Source organism: Phacochoerus africanus, chromosome 2, assembly GCF_016906955.1.
Source record: "Phacochoerus africanus isolate WHEZ1 chromosome 2, ROS_Pafr_v1, whole genome shotgun sequence".
NCBI lineage: Eukaryota > Metazoa > Chordata > Mammalia > Artiodactyla > Suidae > Phacochoerus > Phacochoerus africanus.
The window spans coordinates 121,703,809-121,725,065 of record NC_062545.1 but is presented as its reverse complement, the minus strand read 5'-3'; the positions used below and the strand labels follow the sequence as shown (position 1 = coordinate 121,725,065).

At 40.9% G+C, this 21,257-nt stretch overlaps 1 protein-coding gene across 1 annotated transcript in view; it reads left to right on the top strand.

Annotated features, from left to right (window-relative positions):
- Positions 1–11,246: 11,246 nt before the first annotated feature.
- Positions 11,247–21,257, top strand: part of MAPK6 (mitogen-activated protein kinase 6) — a 45,893-nt gene continuing 35,882 nt past the window's right edge. The window contains exon 1 of the mRNA XM_047766337.1: positions 11,247–11,265. The gene's annotated coding sequence lies outside the window, so the exon portion shown is untranslated. The remainder of the gene's footprint in view (positions 11,266–21,257) is intronic.

The following is a 21,257-nucleotide window of genomic DNA, read 5'->3' as shown; positions in this document are numbered from 1 at the left end:
TAAAGGCCATATATGACAAACCCACAGCGAACATCATTCTCAATGGTGAAAAGCTGAAAGAATTCCCACTGAGATTTCTGCATGGCACAGGTGTGGCAATAAGTAAGAGATAAAGAGGAAGTTTGAGGAAGAATGGGGTATTTACATTGCCTCAAATTACTTCCCTACAAAATACTTAATTATAAGGAGAAAAAGAGTAACTTGACAGTGGAAAAACCTGGCAGACACTATCTTAATCAAGTTAGCATCACCAGTGACAGAAGAGATTGAAGTCACATGCCGCCTGATAGGATGTAATGAGAACATAGCATCACTTCTCTAATTTTTCTACGAAGGATGCGTAGCCTGTATTTAGTCATGACAAAACCTCAGACAAACCCAGACTGAGATATACTCTACAAAAATAAGCAATCTGTAATCTTAAAGAGCATCAAGGTCATGAAAGTAAAGGGAAGACTAGGGAAACATTCAAGATTGAAGAAGACTGAAGAGACAACTAAATACAACACTTAGTTTCTGGGCAGGATCTTTTTACTATACGAAGGACATTATTGGGGCCATTGAGAAAATTTGAATGGGATCTGAGGATTAGATTGTAACATATCAGTGTTTAATTCCTGATTTTTATATTGTACTGGGGCTGTGCAGATGAATGTTCACTAGTAAAAAAGGCATAACTAAAACATTTTTGATGACGGGGTGTTTTCATAGTTTAGGCTCTACGGGAAGAAGACTGAGTCAGAGTTTAGTGTCCAGGATGTTTATCAGGAAGTGCCTTTGGGATCAACACCTGTGGAAGGAGAGAGAAGGAAACAGCCTTAGATAGAAGGAAAAGCAGGCTGCATGTAATGAAGGCCCAGTAGCCTGAACTGACCCCACGAGGAGCGTCGGAACTGAAATGGCCTTTTAGTGTTGTCCCAAACCAGACTGAAAAGTTTGGGCTTTTAAACCAGGCCTTGAACAGCTAATGGATGTGGACTGTCTCCAAGAAAAAGTGAGCACTAACGATGAAGCTCTTTGCAGCTGTAGGAAATGATAACTAAAGGCTGTCTGCTATACAGATGGCCAAGAAACACATGAAAAGATGTTCAACATCACTCATTATTAGAGAGATGCAAATCAAAACCACTCTGAGGTACCACCTTACACCAGCCAGAATGGCCATCACCAAAAAGTCTACAAACAATAAGTTCTAGAGAGGGTGTGGAGAAAAAGGAACACTAGTACACTGTTGGTGGGATTGTAAATTGGTGCAACCACTATGGAAAGCAGTATGGAGATGCCTCAGAAAACTACAAATAGAACTACCATTTGATCCAGCAATCCCACTCCTGGGCATCTATCCAGAGAAAACCACAACTCGCAAAGACACATGTACTCTGATGTTCATTGCAGCACCATTTACAATAGCCAAGACATGGAAACAACCACAATGTCCATCGACAGAGGAGTGGATCCAGAAGATGTGGTACATATACATAATGGAATATTACTCAGCCATTAAAAAGAATGAAATACCGGCAGTCTTAGCAACATGGATGCACCTAGAAATTATCATGCTAAGTGAGGTCAGCCATACAATGAGACACCAACATCAAATGCTTTCACTGACATGTGGAATCTGAAAAAAGGACACAATGAACTTCTTTGCAGAACAGATGCTTACTCACAGACATTGAAAAACTTATGGTCTCTGGAGGAGACAGTTTGGGGGGTGGGGGGATGTGCTTGGGCTGTGGGATGGAAATCCTGTGAAATCAGATTGTGATGACCATTGTAAAACTACAGATGTGATAAATTCATTTGAGTAATAAAAAAAAATGGAGAAAAAAAATAAAAGCTGTCTGCTGACAGTGCTTAAAGTAGGCAAGAAATCCTCCTGAAGGAGTTTCTGTTGTGGCTCAGCAGGTTAAAAACCCGACTAGTATCCATGAAGATGAGGGTTTGATTTCTGGTCTCATTCACTGGATTAAAAATGATTGCATTAGGAAGATGTGGTATATATACACAATGGAATACTACTTGGCCATAAAAAAGAACAAAATTACGCCATTTGCAGCAACATGCACGGAACTAGAGACTCTCATACTAAGTGAAGTAAGTCAGAAAGAGAAAGACAAATACAATATGATATCACTTATATCTGGAATCTAATATATGACACACACCAACCTTTCCACAGAAAAGGAAATCATGGACTTGGAGAATAAACTTGTGGTTGCCAAAGGGGAGGAGGAGGGAGTGGGGTGGATGGGGTGCTTGGGGTAACAGATGCAGACTATTGCCTTTGGAATGGACTAGCAATGAGATCCTGCTGTGTAGCACTGGGAACTATGTCTGGTCACTTACGATGGGGCATGATAGTGTGAGAAAGAGGAATGTATACATGTATGTGTAACTGGGTCACCTTGCTGTACGGTAGAGAACTGACAGAACACTGTAAACCAGCTAGAGTGGAAAAAAATAAAACTCATTATGTATATTAAAAAAAGATCTAGTGTTGCAGTGAGCTGTGGTGTAGGTCAAAGACTAGTTTAGGATCCTGATTTGCTGTGGCTGTGGTATAAGCTGGCGGCTGCAGCTTGGATTTAACCCCTAGCCCGGGGAATTTCCATATGCTACAGGTGAGGCCCTAAAAAGGGGGAAAAAAAGTGCTTCTGCAAAGGGAAATCTCAGTGACTTATCTCCACATTCAATTCCTGTGCTGTTCCTGAATGTACTTCTTCATTTATGTTGAGGAGTAGCCCCTTCAGATCCCTGGTGAGCCCCTACTCCTAGGGAAACTTAGAAGAGGAAGATTTGTTGAACAAACTACAGCCCTCTCTGCTGCAACTGGTGTTGGGGCTACAGTGGAAAACTTACCTCTTCCCTTCTCAATCATCCTTTCTAAAAATTCCTCTCATTCTCAGCTACCGCTTCTCTTGGCCTCAGTGACTTCCCTGGGGGCATTGTTTAAATTCAAGTTCCAGAGAAATCTGAGTTCCTGACCAGCACATTCTTGCTTCAGAATCCAGTTACTATTACAACTGGGCAAGAATAACAAGAAGCATCTAATACAGCAGACCTAACTCCTTCCGATGATCAGGGTTAATACCCCTGCTAATGATGCTTCCTCTACACACAGCCCACTTGTCCCTGGATGGTAAAAGCCTGACGTGCCTGGCAGCAGTTTTAACTAGTAATTCAAAGGGACATTTGCTGTATCCTCTGGTGGAAATATTCCCCTTTTAGGAATAAGGCCCTCTGACCTTGCAGAGTTCTGAACAGCAGGAAAAAGGAAGCATAAATTTTCTAAGGGGTCATTAAAGGTCATGATAAGTAGATCCTCTCCAACTTCCAGTTTGCTTCTTGGTTTTTGTTTTTGTTTTGTTTTATTTGGGGAGGGTTTGCCACAAGGTATTTTTGTGTCACAAGGGAACTCCCCAGAGTTTGTTTCTCAGACCCATGTATTCTCCCTGTTGGGGACACAGCACCATATAAAGGTCTTTGCTTCAATTTGTTTAATGTATCCAGGGGGATGACACTCAGAGAGCATTGCACCACAGCTAACACTTCAGCTGTGCCTGCAGCATGGCACTCCAGTGCTCTGTCAGGCCAGGAGCTTTAGGATGTTATAGGAAGTGATAGGACCAGCAGATACCATTGTCATGTGTCCACTCGCACATCTTTTGTGCTATAAATTGGGTCCCCTGGTCTGATGCAGTGTTATGTGAACTCCCCTACTGGTGGATCAAACATTGTTTAAGCCCAGAGTGAGGGCCGAAAGTAAGACTTAAAAACCCTTACCCAGAATACATGTCCTTTCCTGTCAGATTGAAACATTGGCCCTTTTAGGGTAGAAGGGTCTCAAGATAGTCAACTTGCCACCAACTGGTTGCTTGGTCTCCATGAGGAATGGTGCCATATCAGCTGATCTCTTTTGCTATCAAGTTGGGCATTTGACAGTGGCAATAACTGGATCAGCTCAGATAAGTGGGAACCCATGCTAAAGGGCCCCAAATATCCTCAATCTCTGCCATATGGTCACTTCATTCAAGTGTCCGTTGTGCCAGTACAGAGGTGGAGTCAACTGGCTGAATCATTTTATATTGAAGGATTTACACCTGCCATTTTTGCCATGTCTTTTTTTTTTTTTTTTGTCTTTTTGTCCTTTTTAGGGCCTCACCTGTGGCGTATGGAGGTACCCAGGCTAGGGGTCTAATCAGAGCTGTAGCTGCCGGCCTTCGCCATAGCCACAGCAATGCCAGATCTGAGCCACATCTTCAATCTACACCACAGCTCATGGCAACGCTGGCTCCTTAACCCGCTGAGCAAGGCCAGGGATCAAACCGGCAACCTCATGGTTCCTAGTCGGATTTGTTTCTGCTGCACCACAACGGGAACACCTGCCACGTCTTTTTTGCTCCTCTATTCCTATATTTTGCTGTCTTTTGTGTTAAAAATTATTTTCTACTGTAACACTTTAAAGTTCTCTTGTCATGCAGATACACATACACACATATATACGTGCATATATACTTAAGTTATTTTCTTAGTGGTTACCCTGGGGATTACAATTATCATCTTAATTTATAACAATGTTGTTCAGAATGATACCAACTTAATTTCAATTATATACAAAATCTTTCCTCCCGAAGAGTTCTATTCCCTACACCCTCTTTGTTTTCTTTTGCTTGTACAAACTGAGTAGTACCCTTATTGACTGCCCATCTATTTTTCAGCAAGTGACACCATGTTTTATTAATTTGGTCCATAATGCTCTGTAGGTCAGGTGCCTCTTGTTGCCACTTTGATCATGCCACTTATTATCATAAATGCATCCACATGGTTTCTGATACGTGTGTGATGCCATCTGGCTCAATTATTTCTGGGGTATATTAACTCCATTGCTAATAAGGAATTCAAGTTTATAACAGCATCACATACCATCAGTCCAGTCACCACTGAACTTCACAGTGATTCTGGTGCCACTTTACCAACATACACTTTTTTAAAAAATGTAACAATTTACATTTTAAAAATATTTAAAATTTTTATTGCAGTGTAGTTGATCAACACTTTTTTTTTTTTTTTTTTTGTCTTTTAGGAACATACCCACAGCATATGGAAGTTCCCAGGCAAGGGGTCCAATCGGAGCTACAGCTGCCAGTCACAGCCACGCCAGATCCAAGCTGCGTCTGCGACCTATACCACAATTCACGGCAATGCCAGATCCTTAACCCACTGAGCAAGGCCAGGGATAGAACCCGAATCCTTATGGATACTGGTCGGGTTCGTTAGCTCCTGAGCCATGATGGGAACTCCAATCAACACATTCCTTATTGCCTTGGTAGACAATGTATCCTCCAGGTCCTCCCATGGAACAGTCATCTGGTGGATTTTCTGGCTTACACAGCGTATCTATACCAGCACCCACTTCCTTAAGTCCTTTTTCAAACATTGAGGTAACATTACATACATAAACTTCTCCATTGTGACGTTAACAACTTAGTGGTTTTCAGTATGTTCACGAGGTTGGGCAAACATCACCACAATTAGAATATTTTCATCACCGCAAAATGTAACTCTGTGCCAGTTAGCAGTCACTCCTTATTCTCTCTACTGACAGCCCCTGGCAACCACCAATTTACTTTATGTCTCTATGGATTTGCCTACTCTGGATACATCATATAAATGGAAGCATGCAGAGTTCCTGTCATCAGTGGAAACGAATCCCGACTAGGAACCATGAGGTTGTGGGTTCGATCCCCGGCCTCGCTCAGTGGGTTAAGGTGCCAGCGTTACCGTGAGCTGTGGTGGTAGGTCACAGATGAGGTTTGGATCTGGCATTGCTGTGGCTGTGGTGTAGGCCGGAGGCTACAGCTCTGATTAGACCCCTAGCCTGGGAACATTCACATGCCGTGGGTGCAGCCCTAAAAGGACAAAAGACCGAAAAAAAAAAAAAAAAAAAAGGAAGCATGCATTATGCGGCCTTTTACTTCTGACTTCCTTCACTTAGCATAATGTTTTCAAAATTGTAGCATACATCAGAGTCTCATGCCTTTTTATAACTGAATGGTATTCCGTTGTGCAGATACAGCATATTTCATTTACCTGTTCATCAGTTGATGAACATTTTGGTTGTTTCCCTCTTTTTGGCTATTATGAATAATGCTGATATAAATGTTTGTGTGCAAATTTCTCTTGGGAATGAGAGGAATTGATGGGTCAAATGGTAACTTTAACTTTTTCAGCAATGTCACACTGTTTCACAAACTGTTTTTACTATTTTTACTATTTCGCTATTTTTCCTTTCCACTAGCAATGTATAAGGGTTCCAATTTCCCCACAACCTCACCAACATTTCTTTTCTTTTTTGTTGCTTTTTTTAGGGCTGAACCCTCAGCATTTGGAAGTTCCAAGGCTAGGGGGCAAATTGAGCTTCAGGACCTATGCCACAGCCATGCCAGATCCAAGCCACACCTGTGGCCTATGCCATAGCTCATGGCAATGCTGAATCCCTGACCCAGTGAGTGAGGCCAGGGATCAAACCCACATCCTCATGGATACTAGTTGGATTTGTTTCTGCTGTGCCACAACAGGAACTTCCTAACCTTCCTATTTTTATTATTATTATAGTCCTTCTATTGGTGTGAAGTAGTATCTTATTATGGTTTTGATTTAGAGTTCAATAATGATCACTGATGTTGAAAATATTTTCATATGTTTGTGGTCCATTTGTGTATCTTCTTTGGAAAAATGTCTATTCAAATCTTTTGTATATTTTAAAATTGGGTTATTTGTTTCATTATTATTGGGTAAAGTTTATATATATATATGTATGTATATTCTGGATACTAGACTATTATCAGCTATATGATTTGCAAATATTTTGTTCTATTCTTTAGGTTGTCTTTTGACTTTGTTTGTGATGTTCTTTGAAGCACAAAAGCTTTTAATTTTGATAAAGTCCAAGTTTGGTTGACCATGTTTTGTGTCATGTCAAAGAAACAATTGTCTAATCCGAGGTCACAAAATTTACACATTTTTTTTCTAAGAGTTTTATAATGTTAGCTCTTACATTTAAGACTATGATTTCATTTGCATTAATCTTGTGTGTTGTATGAGATTCACATATAAGGGCCCAAATTCTTTTTTTGCATGCGGATAGCACCTTTTGTTGAGAAAACTATCCTTTCTTCAAAGAACTTTTTTTTTCTGCATTCTTATTGAAAATCCACTGCCCATAAATGTGTAGGTTTATTTTCTGAACCCTCAACTCTGTTCTCTTCACCTATAAGTCTATTTTTATGCCAGTACCACACTGATTTGGTTACTGCAGGTTTGTATTAAGTTTTGAAGCTGGGAGTTGAATCCTCCACCTTTGTCTTTTTCAAGATTGTTTGGACTATTCAGGGTCTGTTACATTTCCATATGAATTTTAGGATCAGTTTATTAATTTTGACTAAAGTTGGGATTTTGATAGGGATTACACTGAATCTATACATTAACTTGGAGACTATTGTCATCTTAACAACATTAAGTCTTCCAATAAATGAATGTGGAATATCTTTTCATTAATTTAGGGCTTCTTCCTTTTTTTATTCCTTTTTAGGGCTACACCCATGGCTAGGGGCTGAATGGGAGCTGCACACATGGCTAGGGGCTGAATGGGAGCTGCAGTCACCAGCCTACACCATAGCCATGTCAAGGCCAGATGTGAGCTACATCTGTGAACTACGCATCCCAGCTTGTGGCAATGCTGGATCCTTAATCCACTGAGAGAGGCCAAGAATCAAACCCAATACTAATGGATACTAGTTGGGTTCTTAACCAGCTGAACCACAACAGGAATTCCAATTTAGGGCTTCTTTAAATTTCTTTCAACAACGTTTTATAGACTTCAGTGTATGCAGCTTGTCAAATTCACTTTGTTTGTTTATTTCAGTATAACTGACTTACTAAATTTACTCCTAGGCATTTTATTACTTTCAATTTTCCTTAGTGTTTTAATCCTTTCCTTTACTATCTGCCAAAACATTTATGGCATTTTGATGTCACTTAGCATGGGCCATCACTTTTTCCATGTTTTATAGGAGCTATCTTATTAGCAAGTTTGCACCAATTCTTGGGGTTTTTGATAAATGTAAATCTTGTATTTTGGGAGAATGTACCCAAATTTTTATCTAATCTTATGTTCTATCCTCCCTAATCAAGTATTCTCAGAATCTAGTCCCATATGTATTTCTCCCATCTCCTGCAATCCATGCTGGTTAAATTTTTTTTTTTTTTTTTTTTTTTTTGCCATGCCTGCAGCATGTGGAAATTTCCAGGCCAGGGACTGAATCCCAGCCATAGCAGTAACGCCAGCCACAGCAGTGACAATGCTCAGTCCTTAACCACCAGGCCACCAGGGATCTCCTGGTTAATCTTTCTATTCCTTTGGGATATGGTTTCTTTCCTCCCTTACCAGGCCTAGCATGTCCCCAAGGGAGTAATGCTGCCACCTACCATCAGTTACAGATTTACTGGACAGGGGAATCAGTAGGAGAACATCCTGGGAGAAACATATTTTATTGCAGGAAAAGACCTTGGCATTGTCTCAAGCAAGGGGAGTGTATGACTCTTAGCAGGAAAGGGTGGCTCACTTCTGCAGGCTCAGAAAATCAAAAGAAGCCTGGAAATATAAGATATTGGGGGCATCAACTCAGAGGTCCCCATCCCATGTGTCAGGGTCTCATTTTTCCCAACAACAGCCCTGTTTTGGATTAGGAGACCTAGTTTAGTTAGTAGTTTAACCTCCTTTGGCGCCTGGCCACATTGATGATTTGGTTTGGTCTAGTCCTCAGCTTTTTCTGCCTTCCCTCTGCAGGCTATGAAAGCCTCTTTACCAAAGAGACCCTCTGGCTTTCACGTTTGGCTTTCAGTTGCCTGCTAGTCACTCTTTCACCTTTTAGTTTTCTTCTCATAGAGCTTCAATAGAGCTAAGCAATAACCACCCAATCCCACTGTCCTTATAGTTACTATTTTCTCCACATATTGCACTAACTAATACATTCTCTTTTACTAGATACTATCTCATGTCACCCCTGGTGAAAGTTTGAGTACCTGGACCTTATGCCAGAGGCTATCTGTGCTCCATCCATCACCAGTGATGAGGTCCTCCTATCAGCTGGGTGGTGATCCAGCTCCAAAACCTCATCTTATCATCTGCTTTCTCAAATCTCTTTTCTGGCCCCAACTACAGCAGTTTCAGTTTTCCAGGAAGCAAACTCTGAGACAGACTTTAGTCTTCAGGATAACTATGAGGAAGGGTTCTTGGGAGCAATGTCTGTGGATTAGAGGGGAAGGAAACAGGATTAGGCAAAGGGGAGAAGCTAATCTGAGGTGTAGGCTGGGTAAGCTCAATGAACCCTACTGGGAGGTCTTGAGCAGAAATGCCCATCAAAGTTGCCCTGCACAGGGCTGATAGCCAGGCCTCCCTATCCTTTCCTTGAGCAGTCCTTGGATTTGTGCCATCTGGACCATCTGGGAAAGGGCATCTCCTTGGACAAGGTGAGTCTCTACAGACAAGGCAAACCCTGAAGGGAATGATAGCTGATAGTGTGTCGACCACCAGTCTCACAGTGGGGTTCCAAGTCTTTCCTTGGGGGACAACCAGTCAATGCATCTCAATGTCTACCACAGATATCACACAAGCAACTTACTATCAAATTGTTCAGGTAAAAAAAAAGTTCAGGATGGAGTTCCCATCGTGGCTCAGTGGTTAACGAATCCAACTAGGAACCATGAAGTTGTGGGTTCGGTCCCTGGCCTTGCTCAGTGGATTAGGATCCAGTGTTGCCGTGAGCTGTGGTGTAGGTTGCAGACATGGCTCAAATCCCAAGTTGCTGTGGCTCTGGCGTAGGCCAGTGGCTACAGCTCCGATTAGACCCCTAGCCTGGGAACCCTCATATGCCACAGAAAGCGGCCCTAGAAAAGGCAAAAAGACAAAAAAAGGTCAGGAGTTCCCACTGTGGCTCAGTGGTAATGAATCTGAATAGTATGCATGAGGACAAGGATTCAATACCCAGCCTTGCTGAGTGGGTTAAGTATCTGGCAATGCTGTGAGCTGTGGTCTAAGTCACAGATGCAGCTTGGGTGTAGTGTTGCTGTGGCTGTGGTGTAGGCCTGCAGCTGCAGCTCTGATTTGACCCCTAGCCTGGGAACTTCCATATGCCGCCAGTGCAGCCTTAAAAGACCATACACATAAAAAAGGGTTCATTGTGCTATGTGTGCAACATGCCTATAAGTTTGAAATACCCTTAAAAAAAAAAAACTTTAAAAAAATGAACATAAGAGTTCCTGTTGTGGCTCAACAGGTTTGGAACCCAGCTAGTACCCATGAGGATGTGGGTTCAATCCCTGGCCTTGTTCAGTGGGTTATACAAGGATCCAGCATTGCTGTGAGCTGTGGTGTAGGTCACAGACACGGCTTGGATGTGGCATTGCTGTGGCTGTAGTGTAGGCCGGCAGCTGCAGCTCTGATTTTTGTAACCTAGCCTGGGAACTTCCAAGTGGCGTGGATGCAGCTCTAAAAATGAAAACAAAAACAAAAACAAAAGAAAAACAGAAATGAAATGCGACTAAGGAAACGTCTAGAAAAGAGGTTTCTGTTGCTGACACAAAGGAAAGGAAATGGTGTTGAAAGGTGAATATTCATTTGAATGAGTAAAACATGGATCACCAGATGAGTTAGTGGGAGGTAAGAATGAAAAGGCAAGTTGAGGCTTCATCCTTGCTGATATAACATACTTCTTAATAGGGCAACAATAGAAAGTGCCTATTTCATCACAGCTAGACCTGCCTTTAATTTCACCTCACCTCTTCTGAGTAGGTAAGTCTTTCCGTGATTATCTGTAAGAGTTTACTGTTTCATTCCTCCCTTTTCCTTTTGTTCCTTTCCTACCCAAGGCCATTGTGGAATTTGGAATGTGAAGATGTGAGTCTTTGCTCAGCTTCCCATACTGGGATGAAGATTAGTTTTAAAATTAATCTCTGAGTCACAGAGGGAGGAGGGAAAGAATTGTTTTAATCTCTTCCTTTTCCCTTCTTCATAACCTGCTATACAGCTAAGTCATTTTTAAAATCTGTTTTTCCCCTCTTCCCCAAGAATCACTTGCCTTTTATTGTTCCTTTGGAAACAGTATTTATAAACCTTCAGAAGCTTCTAAAACTGGAAGAAATTTTTCTTTGCTGAATGGACCACCAGCTAAATTAAAGGAGACTGCCTTAAACTGCTTTCGCGTAAGTAAACCTATTTCATATAATACTGATTGCTGGAATCTGAGAGGTTACATACAGTTCCTCCCCATCCCTTTCTCACTGTACCCTGTCTGGCCTTTCCCTTTGTCTCTCTTGGGCTGTGTAGAAGGCATTCTTGCTTTCCATGGGACTTGCAGGCAGAGACTCTTCTGGCCTTCCTTCCACCTTTGCAGCATGCTATGGCCTGTCTCATGCTCACTATTTGACCACTTTTCTTTGAGGGATAAATAAGCATGGAAACAGTGAATGCTACATTTTTTAAAAGAGGGTTTTTTTTAAAAAAAAAAAAACAAAACCAATTTACATGTTAAATCTTGAAGAAAAAGCCCTACTGAACTAAATCACTCAGAAAGTGGGGAGAAAATTCTATTGTGGGTAAAGTAGGCACTTAAAGAATATCTGTGAGGAGTTCCTCAGTGGCCTGGTGGTAAGGATCCAGTACTTTCACAGCGTTGGGCCCAGGTTCAATCCCTGGTCGGGGAAGTGAGATCCCACATCAAGCCACTGCGAGCTGTGGCCAGGAAAAAAAAAATCTGTGGAATGAATTGAATGAAAGGAGAGCTGGCTTAACTTCAGGAAACCATGCTTTAAACAGGCAAGCTTCTGGATGGAGATATTAATAGCACCCCTTATTTATACAGTCATTTAAGATTTTCAGAGTGCTTTCACACACATTATCTCATGAAATCCTTGGAACAGCCCTGCAAGGGAGGTGAGGCATTTTTAATGATAAGATTAAATGACCTGCCTGGACTCTAAACAACTAATAAGTGGCATAACTGGGCCAAGTACCCAGGTCTGCTGACTATGGTTGGTGCCAGAATTCCAGATGGATTTTTCTGATTTCAGAGTGGAGTCTTCAAAGATTACTGCTAGGGGACCTGGTCTTATTTAAAATTTTCATTGACTTTTTGAAAGTGGGATCATATAAGAAAAGTCACTAGGCTGAGACGTCCTTAAGCTCTCAAGGGTAGTAAACACCAAGCAGATTGATTTAAATTGAAGAGAGAATACATTGCACAAAGCTATGTAAGTGGACAGAAATATGGCCAATGAGTTTCATTCTGTACTGATTTTGGATAATGTATTTCATATCGTTAGTCTGAAGGATACTTAAAAGAAGATGAACCTGGAGCTATGTTTTATTTTAAGAAAGAGAACCATGACTTAACTGTTGACTCTTTCCTAAAGTCATATAACAATAAAAGGCTAGTCCTCCTTGCTAAGCATGTCAAAAACAAAACTGAAAGCCCTGTTTTGTCCTACAATCGACAAAATGGTAATGAAGCCATACCCGGAATCAGGCATCTAATTCAGCCCTGAAACCTTAAAAAAGAGCCTAGTCAATACACCAGGTCATAGAAAAAGGACAACTAAAACAATCAAATAGATTCCCTAACCTAAGAAGAAAGTTGCTTTAAAAATAGGATTGAGTGAGTGGATATTGGGAGGAAATCCTTATTAACCTTTCTGAAATATATGTTATAGAGAGCAATTACAATATTCAAAAACACTTCATTTTCAACAAACATTTTATTGACTATAGTCAGACAATATGGTCAACACTAGCATTTAAAGTGAATAAAAAATAGAAGTTCACTATCATTGTCACAGAATACCAGACGGAGTGAATCTTTAGTCCAACTCAGCACAACTTTTCTTGTATTCTTAATAGATTGGCATCTGGTTTACAGATGCCAGTTGGGTTTGGTTGGTATGTGTTTATTGCCAGAGACCCATCAACCCCAGTGAACTTGCAATCAGGTTTTTCAAGTTGCAAATCTGAAGGACTGGACTCTCCCAGAAGATAAAGTGAAATTGTTAGTATTAATAACCTTCTCAGTAAGGTTTATCTGGGTCTTACAAACGCCAGTCTTCTCTGTGGTTTCAGCATTTCTTCTGAGCTAGGAAAGTACACAGTCCCTATATGACAGTTATGTTCCCCAAAGCTAACTTCTAATTTGGTTGTTTGAAACTGAAAATGCATTTTCCCCAGAGAAACAATGTGATAAATACTGGTTAGGTTCTCAGGCCAGCTCTTAAAAGCCCATTTAAGTCCTCAAGCAGCTCAACTATGAGAGGATGAGAACTGTGACCCATGACACTGTTTCCATGGGAAAATGTGCCCCAGGAGCGGAACAAGGACTTCCTTCCTCCCTCAGTTCCTACCTATCTGATTAGAAGCCAGTGTGTTTACTACAGGAAACACAGCTCCTGCATGCAGGCCACTGGGGGCCCTCAGCCTGGGGACACCTTATCCACGAGGTGGAGCTACGCTCACCACTCCCACCCTGACCCTGTCAGTGAAGCAGGTGGGGGAAGGCATGGAGTCTTTCCTAGACCCCCTTCTCCTGAGTAGGGCTGTTGGGACTCTTTTGAGGGGTGGAGGGTTCAAAGCTGGCTACATAATTTCTGAGGCCTCTTGTTCAGAAAGTAGGGGAAAGAATGGAGGGCACTAAAGGTACAAAAATACAAAGACTTTTTCTTTTCTTCTGGTCTCTCTTGACTTGTCATGGTGTTTAGATAGTCAATAATTATAACTAATATCATTCTAAGTAAGGAAAAATGAAAATTTTAAGTTGTCAGCATGAATTTTATTTATTTATTTATTTTTTATTTTTTTGCTTTTTAGGGCAGCACCTGCAGTATATTGAAGTTCCCAGGCTGGGGTCAAATCGGAGCTGCAGCTGCTGTCCTACACCACAACAACGTGGGATCCATGCTGAGTCTGCAACTTTCACCACAGTTCATGGCAACACCAGATCCTTAATCCACTGAGCAAGGCCAGGGATTGAAGACATTCTCATGGATACTAGTTGGGTTTGTAACCTGCTGAGCCACAGTGGGAACTCCTCAGCATGAATTTTAAAATGAATTTTTATATTGTACAACGCTGGTTTGAAATACAAATATAAGAGCATTTAACTCCTACATGAAATAACCAAAATGACACAATTTCTGTGTTGCAGCTCTCACATGCATGTATATTTTGTTATCACCAGAGCAGTGCAAAACACTTCAGAAAACTAACTTAACCCTTCTTGATATATACACATTCTACCAACACTCTATACCTTTGATTTACTGAGGAGTAAGAAAGGGCTGGAAAGAAAATGTTTTCAGCAGAGGCAGTTGGCTAATTCAGGGAAGTAACATAAGAAAGGATGTAATAGGGTTCCTTGATCTTTTTGTTAGAACACCATTGCCTTCTTCCTGTGTTTTAAGCAAGTTCTGCTTCTAATAGAAAGCATGACTTCTCAGAGATATGTGTAGACATAACACACTTTGCACTTGCTTTGTTTCACTGAACTCCAATGCATTGTGTGTCCACCAGGATTCTGTGCTCCTGGGGCAGTGAGAAAGCTTATGTGAATGGGTGGCAAGGAACAATGGACAGGCGCTGCGTCTATCACCTGTTCACATGCATGCTCCATTGTTCTATCCAACCTCACTACAAAATGCGAGTTCAAAGGTAAACACATTAGGAATTTCAAGATGGCAATACCAGAGTATTAAAAACCAAGTATGAGGTCTTTTTGAGCATGGGGTCCTGCAAAATGCCCTGGGTATGGGGTAAGGTGGGCTGCAAAGCAGGGAGACCTATGGTTGACTGGGATGAGAATTCACTGAGATAGAGCCTCTTGAGGGCTTGGCCACTTCCCTTCAGAACATCACACATAGGGTACTGCTAGAAACAGTGAAGGTGTCGGTCAAGACTCTAGAAATGGGTATCAGTGGTGGTAACTACCAGCTGGCAAAATATGTCAAATAGAAGGATATGGGATAGTGGAAGTGAGACCTACTAAATCATATCCTCTACTAGCTGATAACTTGAGCACTTATAATGACAAATGTAAACACATCTTCAGCACAAGTTTAGAGTTACAGATAGTGATTAGCTTCAACAGATAGCTTGATTATTTTGCAGTGCAAAAAGGAGGGGAAATGACCTTGTGTACTGAAAGCTGCTTTGTTCCCAGAATTAAAAATATTTATCACTCTGTGGATGGGCTGAAGGACACCTTGTCTAATCTTACTTTTATTTGCATTGGCCATGTGGCAGAGGCCCAGGTTGTTCTAAAAAATTATGGATAGTTAGGAGTTCCTGTTGTCGTTCAGTGGTAATGAACCCAACTAGTGTCCACGAGGATGTGGGTTTGATCCCTGGCCTCGCTCAGTGGGTTAAAGATCTGGCGTTGCTGTGAGCTGTGGTGTAGGCCAATGGCTACAGCCCCGATTTGACCCCTAGCCCGGGAACTTCCATATGTCACAGGTTCAGCCCTTTAAAAAAAGAAAAAAAAAAAAAAGAAATTGAGGCTAGTTATAGAAGTCTTTGTGGTCTCAAGAGTTCAAGTTTCTAAAATACAGACTATCTCCAGAACTCTGTTCTCACACTAACAGGGCTCTAGGGATAGGAGGAAGATGGATAGAGTGCAAATAAGAAAATCCTTTGGACCAATTTTCCCTAAAGCCGAATGTCACCATCTGTATGCTCCTGTTGAAGAGTGTGTGTGTCGGGGGAGAGGTGTAGGCTACAGTTATTATTATTTTGTCTTTTTAGGGCCACACCCACAGCATACGGAAGTTTCCAGCTAGTGGAATCTGAGCTATAGCTGCCATCCAATGAGACAGCCACAGCAATGCCAGATTCGAGCCATGTCTGTGACCTACACTACAGCTCACAGCAATGCCAGATCTTTAACCCACTGAGCCAAACCAGGGATCTAACATGCATCCCAATGGATACTAGTCAGGTTCATTATTGCTGAGCCACAATGGGAACTACTACGATTATTATGTTAGTAGTTTAATTCTACGATTTCTGCAAATTTACCTGTCTTCCAGAAAATACTGACTTCCAAAGTAGATAAACTGCAAGGAGGTTCCTTTGATTATTTATTGTTCTTATAAAATTACCCCAATAGGTATTTCCCAGTACATTTAAGAGTATAATTTTATAACCATTATTCAAAAAGTAAGTGTATAGATTGTTTCAGAGATTTTGTTACAAGGAAAGTCAGGTTTTGTATAAAAATTTTAAATAGTTTACTGAAGCTTTTCTACAAAATCCTATTTACCATAGCCTAAGAGAATGATATAATGCTTATAAAATGTCTACCTGAAATAGGTGACTTAATAAATGCTATTACCATTCTGCTGAGGGGTAAGCTCTTTGTTGCCCCATCAAGTTAAATATAGGATTGTTGATTTTCATTTACAGTTGTTTCTCACTTCAAAAAAATTACTGTGATCTGCCTCTCATTGAACTTTACACACAGCTTCAATGGGTTATGTCTAAAAATATTATCTTCATAATCTTTAATTAGTCAGTCCTTATTATTTGCAAATTATGAATTTGCCTACTTGCTGAAATTTATTTGTAATTCCTAAATCAATACAGCATTTTCAATCATTTTTGGACACACAGAGTGGTGAAAAAATTGTCACCTTTGTATACATTCCCACTGAGGTTGAAGAAGGGATACTTTGCCTTCTTGTTTCGACTCTCATACTATGAACAAATGTTCTTTTTGTGGTATATTTAGCATCATGTTTTTTGCATTTTTGCTGTTTTTGTTGGTGATTTAGCTGTTTAAAATGGCTCCCAAGCATAGTATTGATATGCTGGCTAGTGTCCCTAGGCATAAGAAAGTTGTGATAATGCCTTTTGGAGAAAAGTTAAGTAAGCTTCATTCAGCATGAGTTATAGTGCTATTGGCCATAGTTTGATGCTAATGAATTAACAAAATACATTAAATAAGGTGTCTTTAAATAGAAACACACATAAAACAAGGTTATGTATTGACTGGTTGGAAACTAATTCTGTATTTCCTTTAGAAGCAATGGTTCAGCAGTCACTAATTCAGTATTCAAAGTGACCTTACAGAATACAACTACCACAAACAACAAGAATCAATTGTACTTGGCAATGAATTTCTTCAGTGGAAGTTGTTTTGTTTATAAATCAAATTATAATGTATTCTTTTAGAAACTATGTCTAGGAAAGCAATCATTTTAAGTTCAGAGAATAAACACTGACATATAGAAGCTTCAAGTTAGAGGAAGACCTTGGATGTTATCACATCTCTGCAGGCCCCTCCTCCCCCCAGCAATTCCTTTTATAGCAGCCCTGACAGGTGGCCACTGTTTTCTGATTGAATGCTTCCAGTGATGTAGAGCTCACTTCACCAGGAGGTCCTGTCCACCGTGGTTCAGTTCCAATATCCCAAACTGTCCTTTCTTACCGTGAGCCAAAATCTTCCTCTCAGTAACAGCCCTCCTGATGGTCTCCAGCATGACGTGGAATAAATCTACTCTCTTCTCTGCATAACAACCCTTTAGCAAATTGCTTTTCTGCAGGTTAAGCAGACCCAATTCCCTCATCTTAAGAGAAAAAATGGTTTCTACACTCTTCCCGGGTGTCTCTGCTTAATGAATTCTGATTTGCTATGCACAGGTAGCTCTTTTCATGTGGTATCTATATTTGAACACATAAGTTCAGAAATCCTGAGCTAAATAGCACAGGTCTGGTACCCCTGTGACTTAAACACTGTTTTGCATTAACACAGTTTAAATTTTGTTAGTTTTTTGGCGAAGGCTCACACTGAATGATAATGTAACTTATTGTCACATTATCAGGTCAAATCAAGTCTCCCAAATCCCAGCCTCTTTCAAATGATTTTTCTGAATAAAGATACCATACTTTATATTTACTGCAGCAAAATGTTATCTATTTTCCTAAAAATTATTTTGATTAACTATTCTGTCATCATATTCTGATATGGGCTCTGTATATCTTTCAAATTTGATATCTTAACTCAAAACATCAATACAAAGATTACTTAGGTCTGAATAAAGGAGGATAAATCTTATTGTTTTGTCCTAAGAACTTGAGGCCTCAAGATTAATGTCACTCCAGTAATCAGCACTCTTTGAATCAAACTTTCTCTGCAATGATCTAAACCCATGTTTCTCATACTTATCCACAAAAGTGTCTTGACTTTTTTTTTGTCTCTTGTCTTTTTAGGGCCACACCTGTGGCATATGAAGGTTCCCAGGCTAGGGGTCCAATTGGAGCTGTAGCTGCCGGCCTACGCCAGAGCCCACAGCAATTTGGGATCCGAGCCTCGTCTGTGACCTATTCCACAGCTCATGGCAATACCGGATCCTTAATCCACCAAGCAAGGCCAGGGATCAAACCCTCAACCTCATGGTTCCTAGTCGGATTTGTTTCCACTGCGCCACGACGGGAACTCCTGTCTTGACTTTTTGAAATGACCAACATCTTTGTTTAGTAATGATCCTGTCAAGAATGGAAGTGGGTGGAGTTCCTGTCGTGGTGTAGTGGTTAACGAATCTGACTTTGAACCATGAGGTTGTGGGTTCAATCCCTGGCCTCGCTCAGTGGGTTAACGATCTGGTGTTGCCGTGAGCTGTGGTGTAGGCCGCAGATGCGGCTCAGATCCCGCGTTGCTGTGGCTCTGGCGTAGGCCGGTGGCTACAGCTCCAATTCGACCCCTGGCCTGGGAACTCCATACGCCGTGGGAGCGGCCCTAGAAAAGATTAAAAAAAAAAAAAAGAAAAAAGAAAGGAAGTGGTATTTCTTTGTCATGATTTACTTAAAAGAATCCATGATGACTCCTATTAACTGTAAAATTTCCCCGACACACTGTGTTCAATGATTTATATTAGAAAATTTCCAAAATTTGACATCAAACTTAGTGGTCTGTATTTCTAAAATCTACTTTACCCTTCATCTTGCAAATGAGGATGTGGACAGTTTATTTTCCTAGGAAGATGGTAATCAAATTGGAGAAAGATAAAACATGTAGCTTAATGAGGGAATTTAAACTCAAACAGGCAAAATGGGAGCACCAGGGTAACTCAAGACTTACCCCTTGCTCCTCTAAGCGTTCATCAAGTCCAGTTGATTTGGCCCCAAAAATATCACTTGTGGAGTTCCCGTCATGGCGAAGCGGAAATGAATCTGACTAGGAACTACGAGATTGTGGGTTCGATTCCTGGCCTCCCTCAGTGGGTTAAGGAGCCGGCGTTGCCATGAGTTGTGGTGTAGGTCACAGACACAGCTCGGATCTGATGTTGCTGTGGCTGTGGCATAGGCCAGCAGATGCAGCTCCGATTGGACCCCCAACCTGGGAACCTCCATATGCGGAGAGTGCAGCCCTATAAAGCAAAAAAGAAAAAAAAAAAGAAAAAAAATCACTTGTATTGTTATCCCCTTCCTGTGCCCAATAGAGACACATTCTCTCATGTTAAATTAAACCAAATTAAACCAAAATTTGTATTGAATTTTCTGTCACTGTAACAGAATTCTGACTTACACGGGACAGGGTGGCTCCTTAAAGGACACCAGACTAAGGCAGACTGGATGCAGAGCAGAAAAAGAAAAAAAAACAAACAGTGGATCCTCCTGCCCTCTGCCTGTCACCAACCTCTTGCTCATCTAATCTATCCTTCCCATTCATAGCAGAATCATCGTTCTAAAATACTAGTTGAATCATCTAAATTCCTCTCTTGCCTTTAGCATAAATCCAAAAGTTTTGGCATCTAATCAAGGCCTTCTCAATCTGGTGCTAACTTGCCTTCATCCCTCCAGGCCTGTCAGACTTCTCCTATTTTCCAAAGTGTGCCCGGCACATTCATGCCTTTGTACTTTCTGCCCTCCCATCCCAAAATGTCTTTTTCTTCACACTTTCTGATGGAATCAAGCCCAGCTCAAGTACTTTGTCCTCTGGTTCAAATTTTCCTGATGTCCTCAGTCCTTATCAATTGTTTCCTCCAATAAAAAACAGGTAATTTTGCATTTCTACTCATGAAGCACTCATCCCATATTGCCTTATGGTGTATTTATCTGCTCCTTTCCTGCATTCTTCCACTATAACAGTAGCTTTCAAACCCTTTTAACAATAGCATAGTTCATAGCAATAGCAAGCAATAATCAGTGCCATTGTGATCCAAATGGCACATTTATACATACCTTATAGTTGACCAATTTTAAAAAATACCTCTTCCATTTTAATGTCTCAGAGATATAACAATACAGTATCATTATTTTGATACTTTCTGCTTTCTTTTTTGGCCACACTGTGGCCTGTGGAAGTTCCTGGGCCAAGGATCTAATCTGAACCACAACTGTGACCTATACCACGTCAGCTCCTTAACCCACTGCACCACTGCAGGAACTCCATCACTTAATCTTCAACAGTACATAAAACAATGGTATGTCATAATCGATAACATCTTAGATTTGTTGGAATGTGATAAATAACTAAAACTTTCACAAAATAATGTTTATCCTTTGTTTTAGGTGATGCTATTTTTTTTACTCCATCTCATTAAGAAAAAAAATGCAGATCATAATCCATCAAAATGATTTCACTACATGGATGTTTGAAAAACTACTTAGAACTATTTGCAGCCACACAATAGGATTAAGAACAAAAATCAACTATATTACCATGACTTTATTTGCAGCCACACAATAGGATTAAGAACTAAAATCAACCATATTACCATAGTGATTAGGTCACTGAAAAAGTTTATGCAACTCTAGAATCTGCATAAACATGACTTTAATTCCAGGAAATTCTTTTTTTTTTTTTTTTGTCTTTTTGCTATTTTTTGGGCCACTCCCGTGGCATATGGAGGTTCCCAGGCTAGGGGTCTAATTGGAGCTGTAGCCTCTGGCCTACGCCAGAGCCACAGCAACACGGGATCTGAGCCGCATCTGCGGCCTACACCACAGCTCACGGCAATGCCAGATCGTTAACCCACTGAGCAAGGGCAGGGATCGAACCCGCAACCTCATGGTTTCTAGTCGGATTCGTTAACCACTATACCACGACGAGAACTCCACAGCTATCCTACTCTTGACCTCCCTCTTTGAGATGCTACATAAGTCTCTGTCAACACAGTGGGCTCTCTTACTCCTATAAGCAATAAACTTGGCTTTG